The sequence below is a fragment of the Oenanthe melanoleuca genome, chromosome 9 (genome assembly GCF_029582105.1).
Source record: "Oenanthe melanoleuca isolate GR-GAL-2019-014 chromosome 9, OMel1.0, whole genome shotgun sequence".
Taxonomy (NCBI): domain Eukaryota; kingdom Metazoa; phylum Chordata; class Aves; order Passeriformes; family Muscicapidae; genus Oenanthe; species Oenanthe melanoleuca.
Genome location: NC_079343.1, coordinates 5,545,280 through 5,567,184, shown reverse-complemented (window position 1 = coordinate 5,567,184; position 21,905 = coordinate 5,545,280). Strand labels below are relative to the sequence as shown.

General features: G+C 44.6%; 1 protein-coding gene across 6 annotated transcripts in view; it reads left to right on the top strand.

Annotated features, from left to right (window-relative positions):
• The first annotated feature begins 5,446 nt into the window (after positions 1 to 5,446).
• The window catches only part of MAP3K13 (mitogen-activated protein kinase kinase kinase 13), a 72,127-nt gene continuing 55,668 nt past the window's right edge, over positions 5,447 to 21,905 (top strand). For 2 of the 6 annotated variants that reach the window (XM_056498480.1, XM_056498485.1), the window contains exons 1-3: positions 5,457 to 5,524; positions 13,444 to 13,550; positions 13,992 to 14,106. The gene's annotated coding sequence lies outside the window, so the exon portion shown is untranslated. Of the gene's footprint in view, positions 5,525 to 13,176; positions 13,551 to 13,991; positions 14,107 to 21,905 lie in introns of those variants that run through there. The other 4 variants (XM_056498484.1, XM_056498486.1, XM_056498483.1 and 1 more) reach the window with 3 other exon arrangements.

The following is a 21,905-nucleotide window of genomic DNA, read 5'->3' as shown; positions in this document are numbered from 1 at the left end:
TTCTTTCTTTGCAGAAATGTAAATAAATCAAATACTTTGACTCAGGGTTGGATTGGCACCTTGTACACTGGGTGAAAGAACCTATTCTGGGACAACAGTGGGATTTATTTTGTGCTCCCAGTCAAGTTCTGTCCCCCTGGTCCCCTTGGGTATCACTTCACACCAGCCCCTCAGCTCAGTGCAGTAATGCCACTGTAAAAAGAGCTGAGGTGGGGGGTGGAAACAGTTTCTAATGTTACAACATGTATCTGTTCCTCTAAAATGCTATTTAAGGGACAGGGAAGATTCTTATATATATATTGTTATATTATTATTTATAAGTCTATAATCTCTCCTTTATGTCTCTTGGCCTTTAAAAGTCGGTCCCTGGGCAGAATGGCTACAGCTCCTTCGCTGATCTGGAACTGGTGTACACAATTTTAGAAATTGATTTACGTGTGCAGAATGGTCTTTCACTCAAAGCAACCTTTATTGCTGCTTTTATATAACCTTTACTGTTATAGGTGTTGTGGTGGATCACTACAGTGCTTCTGGTATTTATTATGTAATGTTACAAACCCCCCCAAACTAGTGATAATACTCGGCCATTTACTTGTAAACAGCATGTTCTGGGAGTTTATAAAAATGGTGTAAATGATGCCTTGGAGGGCTAGCTGCTCTGTTGAATTTTTATTAACCAGAATGAAAGCAAAGATCACCCTAAGTTGTACTTTGTGTTGATAATTTACAGGTCTGATCTACTTGTCCTTTTACAATACAATTGCTGTAGTTGTGATAAAACAGCCTCATTTCAAGCCTGAATAAACACAGAAGAAAGCACTGCTCAGGAAAAGTGAACTCATAGAAAAAAAAAGTTCTACATTGTTATGGAAAAGTTCAAGTAATATTTAAGGCTGTAGGCCTTATGCTTGTCTTTTTTTTCCTTTTTCCTTCAAGATGAATGGAGTTTGCTAGTGAGAAGAAGAAATGCATTGCAATGTATACAGAAGAGAAATTTTAAGTCTTGGAAATTGTGCAATGACCAAGTGCAAAGATCTGAGCTCAAATCCAGCTCCCAAACCAATGGGGAAAGATAAGTGCCTGGCACAGGCCCCAGTTATGCTTCTGGCTGTGTTTTCCTCTCCCAGTGTTGCTGTTTTCACAGCAATCAGACCCCAGGCTGTGCAGCTTTGCTGCATCTGAGCTGGTCTTGCACAGGGCAGGGGTGCAGGTTGCAGAGCCTGTCAGTGCCCTTCATCTTGGCAAAATTGTTATCAAGATGGTCCAGTTTGTTCCTGTAGTTTTTGTGTGGCTCCCCAAGAGCTTGTGCAGGTCTGTGTCAGCCCACCTGTTCTAAAGCTGTGCAGAGGCTGCCTGGCAGTTTGTGCTTCACAGGAAAGCAGCTGTGGGCTATGGAACCATGACAAGGTGGCAGCTTTCTCTAGCCCTAGGCCTGCCAAAAAAAAAAAAAAAAAAAAGAGATCTCACTAGTCCAGATCCCTCAGATGACTTGTCTTTTGACCACACATTGGAGGATAATTCTCAGAAAATAGATCTAGCACCCAGCTCTGGAAAAATGCTTCTAAGACAGGAACAGCAAAGCCGTAGAAACTGCAGTACTGAAAGTGGGAATGAGGGTATTCACCAAAGGACAGATTTTAATGGATGTGAATGTTGTGCTTTGTCTTCTGAACCCCTCAGAAAGTGCTATGGTAGAAGAAAAAATTCCTGCTTCTTTTTAAGCTGGAGCAATACAAATGTGTCAAGTCTCCTACAATCCCCTGGGATCATCAGGCTGTTCAGGAAGTGCTGAATGATAAAAACAAGTACTTTATTTATAGGAGCCACAGCTTAATTTTTATTCCAGTGTATCAATGCTGCAAGATACTCCAGAAGAAGCACCTTGATTTGCTCTAACCTTATTCACACAGAACAAAAATTCCGGGAAAATGCTTTTTTTTTTGGCAGCTGGACAACTCTGTCCATTTCTGCATGCAGAGACACTGGAAAAGGTGAGTGCAGTAATGTCCCAGCTGGAGGAGTAAAGTATTTATGTGGGAACAACCTTTGAGGAACACAGAAAGTTTTATCAGCTGTATTGTGCAATCTGAGTGGAGATTTGTGGTAAAGCCCATAGCCACAGTGCTGAGAGAGGCAGGAATTCTGAAAACCTACTGGTTCTTGTCATCAACTGGTCTAAACTTCAGGCCTGAGTTACACCTTGCTGTTGAAATGACAGCATGAAGGGCCAGATAAATCCAACAACTGTTTTCTGCTTTCCCTTTTACAGCTATGGCTTTAAATTATTATTTTTTTCCCCCCTTAAAATTTATCTGTTGTAAAAAGAGCTTTGTAATCTTTGTCTGGCCCCTTCATGTGTGGCAAAAGCCAATACTAGTAGACATATGATCATAAAATAGTTTTCAAAGTCTGTTTTGGATATCACATCCTTAGGAGGTGTCCTCTGATAGCTTTCTTTTCCAAACTGTCTCCAAAACCCAGCCTCCCAGAGGCTCAGTGAGCTGGAGTTCAGTGCCTCAGGGCTGGCACAGGGAGCTCTTACAAAGGCACAGCTGGAGCAAGTGTGATAATTACAAGGACACAGCAAGGCATGTTCTGGACCATGGAATATCATCCTATTTCAGAGTTTAAACTTCTGCTGAAAAATCACAGCTTCATTCAGCCACAAAGGATGTTTCAGCTTGATGTGATAAAGACTTAGTTAAAAACCTTTTTGTCCTGACTGGGTATCCTTTGAGGAGGTTTTTTCCCTGTAGTAAAAAGGGGTTTTAAATGTCTTGGAATCTTTGCTTCCTATTTTGTCTTGTAAAGTAAGGCTGGGAATAATTAAATGTGTAGTTAACTTTGCCCTTTTTAATACATTTCATAACTTAAAATCTAGTATGCAGGTGAAGAACAGCTGCATATCCAACTCTGCATTGGCCTTTAGAAACAAACAGCTCATTTTTGTTTAAAATGTGTGTGCAGGTTTGGAGAGCACTGACACAGCCCTGTGAGCATGACAGCTGTTAGCATGCAATCTCAGACTGGTTCGGGTTGAAAGGGACCTTAGAGCTCATCTCATTCCATGGCCAGGGACACCTTCCACTAGATCAGGTCACTCCAAGCCCTGTCCAACCCAGCCATGGACTTTTGTCTTACTGAGGCTTTACTCTGCTCCTTGACTTCTGGAAACCCAGGATTACCCCTCTAAAACTCCCCACTGCATCAAGCTGCTCTGTATTTAAGTGTATTTTAGCCCTGCAAACACAAAGCCATGGACAACTTTGCACACATGAAGCTGGTCTGACACATATGTTAGCAATGTACAAACTTATAGCATTTCCCACCGAGTGGTTTGTCTGTTCCATATTTACCTCTGTACCATGCTGGGCATTTAAGATCTAAATTATCTTAAACAAAATTTGCCATTTCAGAGGTAGGACTTCGATTTTTCACTGCCAGAACAAAGTATGTTCAAGCTTACCTCATGGCTTTTGAGCTCTGATACTTACGTGGTTTCAAAGCAACACCTCCTGGCAAGCCGTGGTATTGCTTGTGCAGGGAGAGACGTTCCTCGTGGGATGATACATGACAAACCAGGAATGCTGTGGAGCGATAGAATCACAGGATGTTTTGAGCTGGAAGGGACCTTAAAGCTCAACTTATTCCAGCCTCCTGCCATGGGCAAAACACCTTCCACTATCCCAGGCTGCTCCATGCCCCATCCAGCCTGGCCTTGGACATTTCCATGGATAGGGCAGCCACAGCTTCTCTGAGAAACGGTTCCCAGATTAGCAGTGACCTGCAGTAAAAATCTTTCCTTGCTTAGTGTGCAAATCAGGGTGTGATGGATGTGGCTGTTCCAACTTCCCCTGGGGGAGAAATAAAATTTGGGAGCATGGTCCAGAATTCTTTAAAATGAGAGCACGCATAAGCACTTAATGCTGTCTGACCAATATTGCTGAGCTTTTCCTTTGTGTATGTGTGTGTATTTATATCACAGGTGCTGGTTTGCAATGGACAATATCACTACAAGCTGCGTAGAACTTTATCCATAAAAGAGCAAAGCCAGCAAAGGATGCTTGCTGTCATGCCTATTAGTGGTGAATGGGTGTTTGTGCTCATCTTTGCCCTCTTAATTTGTTCTTTTCCCTATCCCACTATAAAACTGATTACAGAAGCAGAAAACAGAGGTATGAAGGGAAATTTGGAGCAGCTTCAGAAAAACTCGTTAGTTCTCCAAGGATCCCATTCCCTGAGTGCTAAATCAACATGGGTGTCCTTAGGAACAAACAAGAATACTACAGGACAACGAACAAGGTGACGGTGTCCTCACCCACAGCATTACACGTGGTTCAAGGAGCTGTTGTGCTGCACTGGCATCCCATGGAACAATCCAACAGCCTGGAACAACACAAGGAATCGGCCCAAAAAACAGCAGGTGATGGCTGCAGAAGGCTTAGATGTGACATAAACTTTCATAGGTTCATAATAAAACTGACACAAGTGGCTGTAGAGGGATATTTCCTGAATGAGACGGTAACATTGTCAATGAAGGTAACAAAAAGATACCTATACACAATATGCTCTTCTGTTCTCCAGTGCAGATTGGTTGATGTAGCACTAAAGAAACTCTTTTGTATCCAGCAGAAAGCTAGAGTGTTAAAGTGTCTGTCAAAGCTTGGCATCTTAGTATCTAGTTTGGCCACCCAAGGCTGTAGCCTGGTGTTGAGAGAACTGGCAGGTAATATTAGAATACCGGGGCTGCTGTCACCACTTACTCGAAAACAGGGCAAACCGCAGATACCGAATAGTGATTTGGCCGCCCTTAACGCACTCAGCCACGAGTCCGCTGGTCGTCTGTCCATGTTGACCCACGCAGGTGATGCAGTCCCAATTCTCGGCAGCCCTGCCTGTGCCAGCTGGGATTCCTGTACAACCCCGCCCGGCCCAGGGCACGTTGGGAGCACCTCAGGACGGCCCGAGGTGTCCGCCTCAACCAGCCCCTCATGACCACGGCCAAGATACTCAGGTCCGGCTGTGCCCGGCCCCTCACGGGCACCGCCCGAGGTGTGTGGGTCCGGCCGTGCCGCCGTGCCCGGCCCCTCACGGGCACCGCCCGAGGTGTGTGGGTCCGGCCGTGCCGCCGTGCCCGGCCCCTCACGGGCACCGCCCGAGGCCGCCTCACGCGTTCCCGCCCAAAACCCGCCCGCGCACCGCCCCAGGCCACGCCCACACATCAGAGCACGCCCACACCGCATCAGGCCCCGCCCATGTCCCAAGACCTCGCCCACGCTTCCGTGCCCGCTCGCGCTCCATCAGGCCCCGCCCACACGCTTTAAAGCCCGCCCATACCCCTCCAGGTCCCGCTCACACCCCCAGGCCCCGCCCCCGCCCCAGGCCCCGCCCCCGCCCCGGGCCCCGCCTCCCATTAAAAACCCGCCCGCAGCCGGCGCGCGCCCGGAGGTGACGTTGCGGGTCCGCGCGGGGCGGAGCGGCGGGGCCGGCTGGGGACGCGGCGCTGAGGGACCGGAGTGCGCAGGTAGCGGGGAACTGGGGGCGCAGGCTGCACAGGGAACGGGGAGCTCGGGGTATGGGCTGCGCGGGGAACGAGGGGCTCAGTGGTGCGGGGTGCGCCGGGAACGCGGGGCGCAGGGAGCGCGATGCTTGGGGAGCGCAGTGCCCGAGGGACGGGGTGCTGAGGGAATGATGTGCCCCAGGAACGCCGTGCTCGGGGTACGGGGTGCTCAGGGAATGCGGTGTGCAGGTACCGGGGGTGCTCGAGGCGTGGGGTGCTGAGAGACGCGGGATGCTCGGGAAATGCAGTGCCCGGCTTTCGTGGTGCTCAGCGAACTCCGCTCCTGTTTGCAGGCGCGGAGCTCAAGCTTGTATATTTAATGCATAAAGGGGACTTTTTCCAATTGAAGAGAGCGGTCAGGGGCGCTGCCGTGGCCCCGGCTGGCGGTGCCTGCTGTGAGGCAGGTGAGCAGTCCCAGGGTGTTATCGCTGCTTTCCGGGCAGCAGGAAGCGTTCCAGTCAGTCTCCGGATAACCTGGAGCAAATCCCGCCGGAGCTGAGCTCTGGTGTCTGTCCTAATCCTGTCTGGGGGCTGTTGACAACAACAAAGACTAGGGCAGGCTCCACTGGTTTTGTGCCCTCTCCATTAAAAAATAAAAAGAAGTGTAGGAATTTTGATGCTTCTCTCATGTGGCAGGAGTTTGGGAGAGTGGACGGGATAAGTTTAGTGGATGCTTCACTTGGGCTGTGTGGCTTAGCCCAGAGAAATGCAGCTCTTAAGTTAATGAGGGAAGGCAAAAACTGTAGTGCCAGAACAAGGGGAATGGCTTCTCACTGCCGAAGGGCAGGGATTGATGGGATATTGAGAAGGAATTCCTCCTTGTGAGGGTGATGGGGCCCTGGCACAGTTGCCCAGAGAAGGTGTGTGGCTGCTCCATCCCTGGAAGTGTCTGAGGACAGGTTGGACAGCGCTGGGAGCAGCCTGGGATAATGGAAAGTGTCCCTGCCTATGGCAGAGGGTGGAATGGGGGGAACTTTAGAATCCCTTTCATTCCAAACCATTCCTCTTTTCTCCTTGTAGGGAAGGACACTTCCCCAGACACAATTTCATACTGTGCCTCATTTTTGCTAAATAGTGATTGAGTGTAAGTAACACCTGCAGGGGTAGTGCAATGAAAATAAAACCTTTAGATAAAACAGACAGGAACCTTCCTCCTTTCTCATTGGGAATTTTGCTGCTGGAAAGTGCTGAGGTCTTGCTGTGACTTCACTTGCAATTCTTCTTTTAACCTTTAAAAGTTTTACTTGCTTCAGAGGTAGGCTGCTCTTAATATGTTGATCTCATTCTCAAGGTAGAGCAGAAAAATAAAGGTAAATAATTTCTGCATTCACTTTAAGGTGGAGTGGAGTCATGATCTGATTACTCCAAGGAGTCATTTGAGCTGTGAAAACTTGCATTTTTGTGGTAACTATGGATCTGGAAGCATGAAATTTCAGGAATGGGTTTTATTGCTGCTGGAAAGGGGAGCCCTGTGCACCTCTTTTCCATTCCTCTGCTTGTCTGTTTTCCTTGCTCCTCAAGTGCAGGTGTAAGTGGTGGTGTGGTGGGATTCACGTGCCAAACCCACCTGCAATTAGCACCATCTGGAAATTGCGTGTCTGTGTCTGTGCATCCACCAGGGAGAGGCAGCCCGCCCACTAGGCAGTGGCAGGGATCAAAATCAGTTAAGCTGCTCCTGAAAGTGTTCCCTGAGGCTACACTTTGCTGGACAGTCCTGGTGTTTGTGGTTTGGCTTTTTGGTGGTGTTTGTTGTTTTGTTTTGGATTTTTTTGGGGGGGATGAAAGCTGCATACTGCTCCTTGTTTCCAGATGGTCCTAATATCCTCAGCCTCTTCTTTTCACTCTTTCCCAGAAATGTTTTTGTTTCCTGAAAAAGTTTCCTTTTGGGTGCTGACCAAACTGTGAAGGATTAGAAATCAGAGCTGAGGCATTTTTAGTATGCTGTGGTGATTTTCACCCATAATTCCATGGCAATCATTGCTACAACAGATGTTCTTGTTTAGAGAATAAAAACAGTTTTTACTTGATGTAAAGGTGGGAGTGCTAACAACAAATAAAGAAATCACAGAGAACAGGTGGATAAAAGATTGAAACAGATGTAGGAAAGAAGGAATTACTCTCAGTTGCTTGCTTTTGGCCTGAATTGTATTTTAACAGCTGTTTCTTACAGCAGAAAGCTCTCCATCCAAAAATATAAAAGGTGAGACTATTGGCAAAAACTATCAGGTGCATGCAGAGAAATTTAAAAAAAAATATAAACAGTTTTCTTACCCTCACTAAGACAATTAACCTGGAAAAAAAAACCCACTTTTGTTTATTGTGTTATTTTAAAGTCTGTTAGTACAGCAGTTTATACATAGTGATAATTAGTGGAGAATAAATGCTTCTCCTTGTAATCTGCAAGACTTTTATATAAGCCTTTGTGACATAGATTAATGGCTTAATTGCAATGTTAAAATACTGCTTCTGGGACAAATGCTGAATTTCCAGACCTTGGTGTGGTCTGGTTTTACATGCTTTTTCCAAGTGGCTCCTGCCCCTGCCCTGAACCTCCTCTGCAGTGTTCACATCCCATTGTTTAGATCTCCTTTCCTAGAAGCTTTTTCCTTTAGCTCCCTTATTAAAATTACTTATGCTGGCTCTGACTGCTGTCCCTGTAGAATTTTTCTTCACAAGTTGTCATGAAGAAGATAACTTGCCTGTTATTATTTTTTTGTTAGAAATGGCAGCATAAGCTTTAATAAGCAACTATATCCAATATTCCAGGTGGGTCTCTGCAGTGCAGATCTCAAGTTAAATATTGACTTGAGTAGGGACTTTGGTCTTGGGCAATCCCTGCTGAAGTTGCAGCCAGGAGAAAGGTGGTGTGGCAAAGATAATCACTTTAAACCACCCCCTGCCAAACTGAAGCCTATGTGGCTGTGGGGAATGGTCCAGAGGAGGCTCAGAAACCCCCACAGTGTCCCCATGTCCAGGGCTGGGAGTCTGCATGATGTGAGGAGACAGCCATGTCTGTACCTGGTGGTGGTGACAGCCCCACTCTGTCTCTCTGTAGGGAAATGAATGGAATTTGGGGTCTCCCTGGTCTCACGTCTGGTGGTCTGTTCTAATCTTGCTGTTATTTGTATTTAACCATCCCTCGAGCTGGAGGGAATTGTGTGTGCCAGGAGCCCAGCTGGTAGGAGGTCTCTGCTCTGGGACCATGGCTCCTACTACAGAAGGCTCTTTGTGCTTTATAGACACGTGATCCCTAGAAAAAATAAACATTTCTCATTCTTGCAGAGATTTGCTCTCAGATATGAACTAAGCAATAACTGTTTCAGCACTTTCAGCCTGCTCCATCCATCTTTCCTTGCATTGTGGGCTTTTTTTACAAAAGTCTAAAATCTGCTTGCTAAACTTCTTTGGAAATAGAATTCCTCTGGGACTGACAAGATAAATTTTGTTTTTGGTGTCATGTATCGTTGACTGCTTTGCTGTGGGGAGCTCAGCAAGCAACATAGAGCTGTATATTAAAGAAAACTAATTTTTCTCTAGCTAAGAGGCTTTATAAGAGGTGGGAGGCATCTTAGACTTATTTGCTTGTGGGAAACAGGAATTTCAAACTAATCAGAAGGTTTTAGCAAGAAAAGAACATCCAGTCATCTATGGTGCTTTAGGTAAAGGAGTTTTGCCATCCTTTAATATTAAAATATTTTGAGCTGTTTATACCTGGGAATAAGTTATTTTATATCTGTGGTAAGTCTGTTTTCTGTCAGAATCTGGTTCTAGGAAGATTTTTCTCCTGTGTAATTGGAAGAAGGTTGGGTATATCATGTGTCAACTTTATTTACTTATAAACTGAAGTTTCAGTGGAAGACACATTTTGTTTTGCATGCAGGATTGGGTTGATGACTCCTGCTTTTTAAATGTATATTTCTGAGACCATTTCCTTAGGTGTGATGGGTGTGAACTGAAGAACCTGTAGAGTAAAAAGTGGCTCGAGTTTTTAGCATTCCTGTCAACCTTCTGCACTTAGTGAATGCAGTGTAGCAGTGTGACTCACTGTCAGGTGTGTGTCACGGATGTGCGGCTGTCTGGAGTGACTGAGGTCAAGGTTTAGGCTGAGCTCCAGATGGTGGCCAGAGGATTACTTTGAGAGCTAATTACAAGGCTTCTTTGTGTAAGTCTGAATAGTTACATCACAAAGATATTCTTTAATGATTCATCAGGCAGTTTAGAGGGGAAAATAGCCTGCAAGTTTTTAACTTTGTGATGAGATGTGTTTTGCCCTTAGCCTGCCTGCATTGTGTTGAGCTGTACCCCAGCACTTGCAGGCTGTTTTAATGGGCATTCTCTTCCAAACTCTGCCGATGGGATCTGTGGCATGTCTGAGCTCTGGATGTCTCTTTTTCTCTGCATGTGTGGCCTACATTTCTCCTCGCATCCAGCTCTGAGCGGGCGAGCTGCTGTGGTGTGGGCTGTGAGCAAAGGGCTCTGCCTGTGGTTTATTCAGCCGTGGACTCCCTCGAGTGAGCAAAGGCTATTTTTGGAGTTCCCTCGGGGAGAAGGTGGTTAGGAGTCCAACCTTGGAGCCGAGCAGAGGGGAGTGCAGCAGTGTCAGCCTTGGTCACTGTGCTGGGTCAGCTGCTGGTAGTGGTTCTGTCAGAGAGGATCCTGTCTCCTGCAAGAGGGTGTTAGCAAGGTTACCCTTCAGCAAAGTGCTGAGAAAACATTCATTTTACTCCATTGGATTGTTACTGTTGCCAGGAAACGCCTAGTCCACATTTCAGAGACTTGTGAGTTTTGGTTGCTCTATCTTAGCTCAACACATTTGCCCTACAATTCATGGATAAAGGGCATTGTCCCCAGCGTCTGTATCTCTGGATCAGTGTGCCAGCCTGTCTTGTGAAGTTGCATTGTTGCTCTCATAACTGGTGCCACTACAGTTGTGACCTTTGGTCTGTGGCAGGATGGCTCAGTGCTAAGGGGGATGAAATTTCCTTGCAATGTTATCCTTCCCTGCGTCTGGGCTGCTCAGGTATCCCTCAAAGAGGAGTTTCTCACTGATGCTGTGTATCCAGTGCTGCTGCTGGCTTCAGGTCAGCCTGACATCTCCATGTTGGTGGAGGAAACAGAATGCTGGGTTATCATGCTGGTGGTGCAGGGGGCAGATGCATGACTGAGTTTTCATAGAATCATTTGTTTTCTGTCTGTGTTCCTTACAACCTGAAGACTAAAGTTCACCGTGTTGCTTGATGACATTGGGACAGCACTTTGGGGATAAGAATGTTTAGCAGGTGCTTTAGCTGTAGGGTTGCTGGGAAGACTCTTGTGTCCCTGAGCACAGGTCAGTGTGTCATACACCTGACACAGAGCACTGTGACCTCCCTGGTTCCCTTACAAACAGAGCTCTCCTTTAATAGGTTATTTGCATTCCCCAAGGCACAGTATCCTGAAGTTTCAATGTGCTTGTCTGTCAGTATTGGATGGAAATACTGGTGCTGGATAACTAATTTAGTGTGTTTTCGTGGGTAGATGCTCCTGTAGAAGCCTCCAGTGGGCAGAATAAGGGTGCTGGCTGTAAGCTACAGGTATTATTTTTGTGTTCAGTCATCCATTGCATGTTCCTGCAGAGCAGGCAGGGGTACTCTGGGCAGAGATAATCCAAACTGTTGATGTACTCTGTGTAGTGCAGTCGAGTTGGGGAGCTCTGTGGACTGACCAGAGGGGCAGTTGACAGAGCACATACCTGTGTAGAAGCCTCCTAGTTCTCAGAGCCTTAGGGAATGTCTGCAACAGGAAGTCATTGTGATGTTCTTAAGAGGTAAAAGGTTTGTATGGGTTTTCCTTTGCTTTGTCAGGGAATAGCTGACCTTGGGGCCAGCCATGAGCTGGCTGCGTTTCTGTGTTTCTGAACACACTGAAGCAGCAAAGATCAATCACCAGAATCCATGTGAGATTTAGTCAAGACCCTTTTCAGAACCCAGAGTACCTTGAAGTCTGGCTTTGCCTTAATTTTCAAAGTAATTCAGTTCTCCTTTAAAAAAGCTAAACATAAGCCCTGGCTTCCTTGTTCATGGAGTGGGAGGCTATTGTGTGCCTGACCTCAAACTGGCGGCTGCTCAAGGTTCTGCAACATGTGATGCCTGGTGTTGCATCAGGTGATGGATGGGGGATTTTGCTGATTCCTTCTTGGCCAAGGTATCCTTGAACCTTCTATTTTGAGAGGCCCATATGGTTGCAGGACTGAAAGAAACACAGACTTCGGTGTTGCATCTTATGGGCTGGTTCTGGGAAGTTGTTGACAATTACAGCAGCTCTTGCTTCTCCAGACTATCAGTGGAACCAGGAGAGGTGGTGGTAAAGAACCTGCTCAGTCTCTTTGTGCTCAGTGAGCTCTCTGTTTTCTTTGGAGGTCGCTTCATGCTCCTTCATATCCCTTCTTCCTCTGTAAGTCATGTTTGTTCCAAGGTTGTCCCCTAAGATTTCATTTCCATCCTTTTGCTGAAACCTCACATCTCCAAGAAGGTGGTGCTAAACCACACTTGTTTTTCTGTAGTTAGAGGATTAAATCTTCCAGGCATTCTTTGAAGCCACTGAGAGAGCAAGGCAATTGCCAGTCACCTGAAGGTGCATTAAGGACTCTTAGGAGCTTGTTTATTCTGTGTGTGATGAGAGATTCCTTGTCCTCCTTACTCTAGGACTAGCTCAGATTATGCTGATAGCATTAGTGAAGAATGATTCCAAGTCTGATGTCACTCTACAGCAAAAACTTGGAGGTTTGTTGAAACACTCACCAGGCACTGGGACTTTGCAGAATAACCCAGGGATGAAACTGCATTTTTTTGGGCAAAATATACTGAGAGTGGAGTTTGCAGGGGGGACTGATGCTTGTGCTTGAGAGAACTGAAAGAAAGAGCTCCAAGCAGAACTCTACACACATGTGCATGTGTGGAGTTACCTGAAGTTCAGGCGAGCTGCTTTTTAAGCACTTTTCTTTAATCCCTGTTGTCTGTATGACACTCTGCTCTTCCTTTTGTGGTTCTTCCAGTAGCAAGTTGACAGGATTGTGAATTTGGGCTATGTGTAAAACTTCTATACCTGTGAGCTTGCAAAGAGATGTGGGACTTCTCCTGCACATATTCCCAAAAGGGGAAAAACATTTGGGGATGCTTTGCATCTCCAGCAGCGAAGTGTGAAAATGGAAATGGACAGCAGATACTGAGCTGTAATTATTGGGAAGCAGGAGTCTTTTCTAGGCTAGTGGGAATGTTCAGAGTGTGACCTGAGTAATCTGAAAGAGTTGAAGGGTTTCACTGAATGCCTTGAGCAACTTTGTGACTCTCTCACAGATGCTTCCAAAAGGACACAACCTAGATAATGGGAACTGCGGGATGCGCCACGTTGAAATTTTATCTGCCTAAGTAGCTGCTAGTCCAATTCCATTAATGTTTGCATATTTAATAAACTTCTAATGTGGGATTTTAATGAGTTGGCAGTTATCTCTGAACACCCAGCAGCAGCAGCAGTCTCAGAGTTTAGGTGGCTCACAAATGGAGATTTCTCTCACTTAGAAGGCATGTGGCCTCTCCTTGGGCCGTCAGCACTTGGCAGGCTCTGGAATACTTTGATTTGGTTTGTATTGATGTACATCGACAGTGAATTTTCAATTTGAATGAAGCCCTAGGGTTAAGTTTTGGGGGGAGGCATCTTTTCAGAAAGCCTGATGTAAGGGAAGTGACCTTGGTTAATCTTGTAACACACTATTTATCTGCTTGGGATGTTTCTTGCTAGTGATCTAATTATTTTGGCTGTTTGGTGAAATGGGACTGCTAGAGAAATTGCTTCTAACGTGGCATTTGCTCATTTATGCTCCTAGTGCTTTTGCTTTGCCTTTTCAGCCTAATTTTGCAAAGATGTCCAACTCCTCATAGTCCCAGGCAGGATAAGAAGTGGCCTGGTTATGCTGCACAGTTGGACCCAAGTGTCTCTGGTGAGGAGAAGGAAGGTAATCTGTCATCGAGGGAACTGTAGCAAAATTCAGCAGAACACTTCAGTGTTTATGCTTTTGAGATAAACCTGAGTGTAGTAAATATATGTCAGTATGTCAGATATAGCAGGCAAGGTGAAAAGGGACTTTTGATAACACAGTGTAATTCTCAGTTCTGGCACCAGTATGACTTTAAATAAGTCCCTTGCCCATTCCCAATCTTCAAGATGAATTCTCAGTATGCTACTGTGGATGGTAGATGTGTAAGCTGTGAGGGTGGCAAGGGTGAGGAAATAATTCCTTACAGCCTCCTTTGAGATAAGACAGCAGTAATTCAGTGACTGGACCATCAGATGGGTTTCAGGTGACCTTTCAGTGTGCTGTGCCTGGTAAAAAGAAGGAAAAATTTAGCGTTTATCTGAGCCATATTTTAAATTGAAGTTCTTTTTATATCTCCAGAACACCAGTTTGGGAGGAACTGCAAAGAGAGTTAAGGACAAAAACTGATGGACCATTACATCTTCCAAAATGAGCCTTTTCACACTTTCCTACTGGAAAATTACATGTCCTGAAGGTGAGTAGGTTTTGTATGTGACAGATGAGCTGCCCGATGTCTTGGGCCTTGAGCAAAGGCAGATCCACCCTCATTCCAGCTTGGCCTGACACTGCCTCTCTGGGCTGGCACAACCCATGGAAACTTGCTTGGGAAAATGTGTATTTTATCATCAGGAGAAATAGGGAGGGAACAGGGAATATTTTCCACTCATGAATTACCATTGATTTAGAAGCCTTTGAAAAAGCTGGAGTGCTTAGTGAAAGAGATGAGCCATTGGGAACACAGCTATTTTCTGGTGAGTGGAGAAAATGTAGGTGTTTTATTTGCAGCATGAGAAAGTTAAGCTTGTAAGACAAACTCTGGTTTAGTTTGGCAAGTGTATTAAATTACATAAGGCATTTTCAAGTTTTGTTCCAGTCATACCTCAAATGATATTTTCAGTGTTCAGAAGAGCTGAAGAAGAGTGCTTGCTATCAAAGATGATAAAGTAATTTCCCCAAAGTAAAGAACATAATGCTTGAATGAAATTAAATCAGAGTTGTATTTTGTAGAGTTTGTGATATCTTTTATGTTATTTTTGTACTCAGCCCCTCAGGGCTGTAGGCAGTGACTGTACAGTTTTGTTTTAAAATCCTTTAATAAAAGAAATCAAAATGGGAAATGTTACATAAGTCCTGCACTCAACATTGAAATAAAACCAGCATTTCTGAGACAGTTAAGGTTTAAAATATCTTGGTTTAGACTTTACTCTCTCTTTAATAAATTGCAAATAAAAGGAAACAATGAGCTATGTAGGCCTAAGTTTGCCCACTTAGCAGCATTAATTATTTTTTTTTAAATCGGTCTAGTAAATTTGCCATACTGATGGCTACTTTGTTAATGATTCTTTTTTCTGTTTTTTGACAAGAGCCAACTAGCAACTGAACTCAAAGACAGAAGTAGAGTGTAAATGGTGAAGAATAGGTTGTTGTCAGTTGTCATTCTGCCTGCACAGAAATTGCTTGAAAATATTCAGCACTGGTGTCACAGTCTTTTTGTGCATAAATGCTTTTCCATGTGAGGAAAAAATCCCAGTAGAAGTTCAGCCTAGAGTGAACTCTTCATGTGCTTTTATAGTTTTGAAGCTCATTAGCCATGTGAGTTCCTTGAACATTTGTATGTTTGGTGGCACAGAGAGCCTCTCAGGAATGTGGGACTTGACAGGTACAACAGGATGCAGTGTCAGATTTTACTTGTTGAGGAAAAGAAGTCTCATAGCTGGAGAGAAAACTGCTGTTCACGTCCATTGGTGCTCTTTGGTGTCTGGTATGATCTGCACACTTCTGCATAAAAGGATGGAAACCTGAAAGCCCCAAAGCCAAAGGTGTGACTGAGTTCTGAAAGCTCTCTTGTTTTTCCTAAGTGTCTCTGTTTTCCAAGTGTCCTCTTCAGATGTTATCTGTCTTTAGCTAAAAACCCCATAAAGCTAGGGAATCTCACTGGGTAATACCTTTTCTGGTGTAGTCTGTATTTTGCTGTTGTGTTGATGAGCAGAAATATTTTCTCTGCCTTTTGGTTTCTCCTTTTCCAGTCTGTAAAAAGTGTGACTTTACTCTATGGAGACTGTGCAACAGAGTGAAGAGAGAGTGAAAAGAGGATATTTTTTGCTGTTCTAAGGCTTCTTTGTTCTCAGAGGTCAGGAGGAGCTGAGCTCCAGTGATTTCATACACTCTCCTGTTACCTGTTCCCATGCTGGCCATAAGCCTAAAGGGACAGATCCTCCTCTGGATGAGTCATTAAGTAAATATCAGGCTGTGCTAGTATTCCTGCTCTGAGTACTTGTTCTTATTTCTTGTGTGTTGTTTACTGGCTGTTTTCTTTGCTGCTATCACAACCCCAGCAGCTTTTGTCAGCACAGGGACTTCTCACGGTGTGCAGCTGGGGAGAGGCACCTGCACTGGAGCCAGGAGCTGTCCCAGCCTTGTTCGAGGAGGGGTTTTCAACAGTAGCTGGGAAATACTGGGAGGTATTTCCAGTAAAACAGTTCTGGTTCTTGGCTCTTGATCAGAGGCATCTTGCCAGGTAGTCTGTGGGCTGGATGTAGTGCCTGCTCCTGCTGCATCCCTCCTGCAGGACAGGGCATGGGAAGGAGTTGCATCCCATGGGAGCACTGGAGCACATAGTGTTCAGAGCTGTCACTGGAGCCTTCAGCAGACTGTTCCTGCTGGGCTGCAGCAGGGAGGGCTGGAGCTCTGTGAGCTGTGCTTCTCCAGCAGCTGCTGCAGCCAGAGGTGGCTCGGGAATGGTTGTAGAATCCTAGAACAATGAAATGGGTTGTGTTGGAAGTGACCTGAAACCTCATCCAGTTCCACCCCCCTGCCACTCAGGTCAGCTTGCTGAGGACCCCATCCAGCCTTGAACAATTGAACAATTCCTGAGGGGTGGAAGCCACGACCTTCCTGGGTAACATGATAACACAGTACATCTCCTGGAGGAGATTTGCCCTTTCCATGGGGACAGGGACAAGGTGCTTCCAGTGTTTGTGCTCACTGGGCAGCTCTTCTAGCAATGGACAAGGGCATGTTATCCACTGGCCCACCCATGCACTATAAGACTGACTTGCGGTGTTCACACGTTCTGATATTGGATAACCACTGGGTTTTGTCTGGAGTCTGGATTTGTGTCTGTTTTTCATGTGGAGATTTGACAGTATCAGGCTTCTGTCCTAACTGTAAAACCCTGAGTAGGTGTGGAGGTCCCTGGTAGGTTCTGCCTTGCCTGTCTGCCCCAGTACGTCATCACTAATGGCCTTATAGGATCTGAAAATGCCTTGGTGTTTGTGGATGAAATCCTTGTCTCATTAGGACAAAAATATGCCATCAATTTAACATGCATTTTGACAAAATATGGACAGTTTGAACCTTGGGCAAAAACTGGATGATGCTGCCCAGCCAGAATCAGTTACCATCCTTATTTTCTCTGGGAGAGGGAATATTTCCAGTGCTGCATGGCTGAGACTGTTCTGGGGGATCTGACCAGGCCATTGGAGGTGAGAGCTGTGAGGCAGAGCTGCATCAACTTCTATTTACATCTTTATTTTGCTGATACTTCCTTCAGGGCTTTGCTAATTCCCTTCTGCCAAGGGAAGCCCTCCCAGCCACCTCCAAAGACACCTAAAGAATTCCTGCTCATGTGTGGTTCTCTCTCTTTCCTGGGCATCCTGAGAGTTCCATGTTATAAACTGCAGGCCCAGTAGGTGTGAGCCCAAGCAGTGTGAGCTGCCTGAGACACACCCATGTTTCCTGTAGGAAGAGCCATAAGATTCATCCCCCCATGGAATTTACAGCCAGTGTTACAGCAGTGGGTTTGACAGCCTGGCTGCTGGATGTATGTGGCCTTTCTGGGATGTTTCAGCTGCTATGTTGGGAACCGTTTGTTTTGCTTTAACTGGATGTGAAATATCATCACTGTGGCTTGATGTGCCCTTAGTGGCACAGTGTACCATCAGCATCAGCCTGGGGTGAGCTGTCACCCACTGCACTGGAATTAACTTGCCGTGAGCAAAACTTCAGGAATTCCTGGTATGGGACCTTTCTGTGCCAGGTGTTGTCTGCAGCCCAGTTTAGTTAGAAAGTGTCAAAACTAAAACCACTGCACATCTTTCTTTTATTAAGATCTGCTGTTAAGAAAATAATTTTTGCTTGGCAGAGCACTTTAGGCAGACATTTAGTGAATGGAATAAGCTGTAAAAAATGGTAATCACATTGGAGGGAAAAGGAGATTTCAGATTCCCATGCTGGTTTTTCTAGCTGCCTCAGTAAAACAATTCTATTTTCAAGATATGTTTTTCCTACATTTAAATATTGTGTGGATGGATTTTAAAAAAAAAAAGTTTGAATATATTCTGGTTATGTGTAACTTTTGGATACTGATTAGTAGATACAGGTGCAGCAATAAAGGAACTTGGCAGGTAGCATTGCTTGTCTGCAGGTCCCCTTATCAAATAGGATTATATTGTTTCTCAAACACATTGCACTTGCCATCTTGAAGTAGAATTACATTTCTATTAAAATAATATTTGCTCAGTGCTTCCAGGTAAAGGAGAATTCAGCATTACTGATAAGGACCACAATCCACTTTTATTTAATTCATTTACCACTTGACTTGGTCTCCATTCTCTGGTGCCTGAGCATTGCATTGCCTACTATTTTGCAGTAGCTGTGTTTGGAAAGCTTCTCAGTTTTTTGTGTTCTTTCTGTTACCACAATTTTTTTAGCATTGAATTCTAACCATTGTCTTTGAGGTGATGCATCTTTATAAATCTCTACCTTACTCTCTGGTTTTCTCTTTTTTGGTTTACACAACCATGATAAAAGCAACCAGTTTATGTTGGGGTCAATTTGATGATAATAAATTCCTTCTCTCCTTCCTTAAGCCCCAGTACAAAGGAAGAAAGCTAAATTTGCTGTCTGTTCTTTGTGCCTTTTTGTCCACTGCAGAAGAAAATTAAGCTATTTTGACCTTTCTTTGACACTTGTAGTGAATGAAGATGAGGGCAAAGGCTTTGTAAAAGTAAATGAAGTAGTTGTTTTCATCTAAAATTGTTGTTAATGCACTCTAGTATGCTCCAATTAAAGTTCCAGCCTATGAAGGTGAGTGCAGGCAATCTCAGCTGCTATTGCATCCACCTTCAATGGTTTGTCTATCTTTGAAGTGCCCTGTGACAGGGTTTGAGGTGGTGGCTCTGAGTGGGTACCACACACTTTTGGTGAGTTCTGTCCTGCCTTTCTCCTGGCATTTCTGGTACTGCCAGAGCATAACCTGGGTGGAGTCTGAGCAGGGATGGCTGAAATCAGTGGAGCAGAAAAAGGGCTCACAATAAACAGGGTGGTTTCATAGAATCCCAGAATGGTTTGGCTTGGAAGATACTTTAAAAATCATCTAATTCCAGCCCCTGCTATGGCCAGGGGCACTTTCCACTATTCCAGGTTGCTCCAAGCCTTGTTCAGCCTGGCCGTGGACACTTCCAGGGATCCAAGGACAGCCACAGCTTCCCTGGGCAACCTGTGCCAGGGCCTGCCCACCCTCACAGGAAAGGATTTCTTCATTACATCTAACCTAAATCTCTTGTCTTTTAGTTGGAAACCATTCCCCCTTGTCCTTGCATTCTCCATTGTAAGGAGAATGTCTCCAACTGTAAGGTAGGAGGGAAAAGAGTGTGCATAGTTTACCACCCAAAACCTCACTGTGTGCTGTTATTTTGTACTTTTCAGTTGTACTTGAAAAACAGAGCTGTGTGTTCCTAAATGGTGGTGCTCTGTCCTGAGAGGGAAGGTGAGAAGGGGAAAACTTCATGTTTGCTGGACAGAATGTTGCAGCAGTAGCAGTGGATGTTTATCTCAGTCCAGGTAATTTCAGGTCTAATAGAACTCCTGCTTACACTTTGTATTCCCACTTCTCTGCTGTGTATTTCTTAGACAGCTGTGCTTGCACTGGCTGCCTTATCTGAAAAGTGATTACACTGGTATCTTTATTTGCTTTGCCCTGTGCTGATACCAGTCTGCAGCCAGCCTTCTCTGTTTCCAGCCTCAGGATGGGCAGAGTGGAGGCTGCAAAATGAGCTGGTGCCTGATGCCTTGCTCATGGGTGGGAGAGTGTTGTTCACTGAGAAACTGGATGGTGTAACTTGGTGGTGAACTCAGACTATGGTTGTTTGTCTCAGGCACAGACTCCAGGAAATGGAAACCAGCCCTGACTTTTTCCTGATAGAAGAGTTTCCAAACAGATTAAGTGTCTCCAAGTAAAGGCTTTTCTGGATGCACTTCTCTAGAAAGTCATAATACATTTATGTAGTGTGCTGTCTCTTGCAGTTAAAATGATTGGCAGGTTTTGGAAAGTGCCATCTGAAAAATGCAAGGGATTTGCTTTCTCACAGTACAGTACAGAAAATTTCCCTTTGCTGTTTCCCTGCCAGAAATGGCACAGCTCTGTAATGCAGTAAGGTGGAAGACACTCAGTTTGCATTTTGCTTTACTCTGAAAAGAGCTCATTCTTTCAGAGGTGTACATAGTGTTGTTCAAAAACTGCTGCTGCCATCAGCCAAACCAAATTTGTAATTAAGTTGCTGTGAAAAATGGGGTTGTGCAGAAACAAACCAAAAATTAATGCTGCCATGGTGTTGATATTGGACATCAGATGATACAAAGTAAAGGTCAGAGTTTGAGATGAGTGCACCTAAAATTTCTTCTCCTTTGGCTTGGGTGGCTGAAAGTGATAGTTTAGATTAAAACAGGCTAAGGGAGCCATGGTGTAGCCAGCCTTTGAAAGCCAGGCCTTTCAATTCCATGCCTAAAGTAGTGGATGCAATTATACATTTCATCAGTGTGTAATATTTACTTTAGTTTCTGTCTTTAAGTGTGGTAAATGCTTTTGCATCTTGCTTAAAAGGATGGGCAAAAATTTATCTTGCATAAGGAATAGTTCTGTTTTAAGGTTGAATAGAAATGCAGCTTATTGTGAGCTCTTGGAATGAATGCTGTTAAATGAGCTTTTCTGAATTTTCTTAACACTGAATGATTTTTATACAAAAAGTTCATAAAAATATATAGATATATAAATATATATATCTGGCTAGAGATGTGTCCAGTAAAAATGGGCAATTTGATTAAAGCAGGAATTTAAGGAAGCGTTAGAATGGTTGCCTGGGGCTTCAGTATGATTTTGCAGTGCTCTGGATAGTTAATACAGAATAGACTAACTGTTAGGACAGAGAAGCCCAGAATAATTTTCCTTGTCCCAGTTAAGTCAAGAACTATTAGAGTGGTGGAAATAAGGTTTCAGCAAGAGGGGAAGAAAGGGTGAGGGACGTGTCAGGTCTCAGTCTTGATGGTGAGAGGGGAGAGTACCAGAATTTGGAATGGAAGAAGGGTGAGTAGCAGTTACCAGTGAAAATAGACTAATGTTGTATGTAAGTGCATTAGGAATGATTTTTATTCTTTCTGGTGCTTTTTTAAAACAAACAAACAAAAAAAAAAAACCAACCCAAACTGTAGGAATATTTGCAGTAAGACATGGAGGTCAAAGGAATATGGAATTTTCTTTGACCTACGTGTTTGTCAGGAAAGGATTTTCTATGCTTTCAAACCTGATGTGTGAGCCATTTTTGAGTAATTTCTCTCAAACTAAGTCCCACCAAACTGTGCTACACTGGCCATGCAGGGGTTTGGCCCTCATCCCATGGCTTTGCTTCCCTGGTGCTGGAAGCAGAGAGGGCACAGCAGCTCAGGGATCCAGTAAACCCCTTTCACTATCTAGCTCATACTTAAAAGTTTGAGAAGTGGCATCAAACACTTTTTAAATGTACCTTTCCCATCTTTTCCTAAGGTGTATTTCTCTCCTGTCATGTCTTGAGATGTTGGATTTTAACATTGCAGTAGAAGTAACATTTCTGAGCAGCATATTGAAGGATTAGGACCTTGACAGGGATTGTGTGAGAGGAATCTTTACCCTTCTCTCTGCAGCACCCTGTGGTGGTTTGCTGGGAATTACTCAGGAAGAATTTCTAGTCTCTTTTGGAAGTGTGAGTGTAAAAAAACAGGAGGTGTCAGACAACAGTCCCACATGCAGCTGTGAAAGCTGTGTGCCCAGTAGCCACACCCAGGAGCCATTGTATTTTCTGGCTGATGGCTTTCTAGTCCAAGTGGCTAGAAGTAACCTGTGAGAAGAAATGGGCTCCTTGCTAAAGGAGATGTTCTGCTCTGCTCTTTTTTGCAAGGAGCTAACTCAGCATTGTGCTTGAGGATTGATCTTCAGGACTAATTTCTGATAGTGCTTTATCT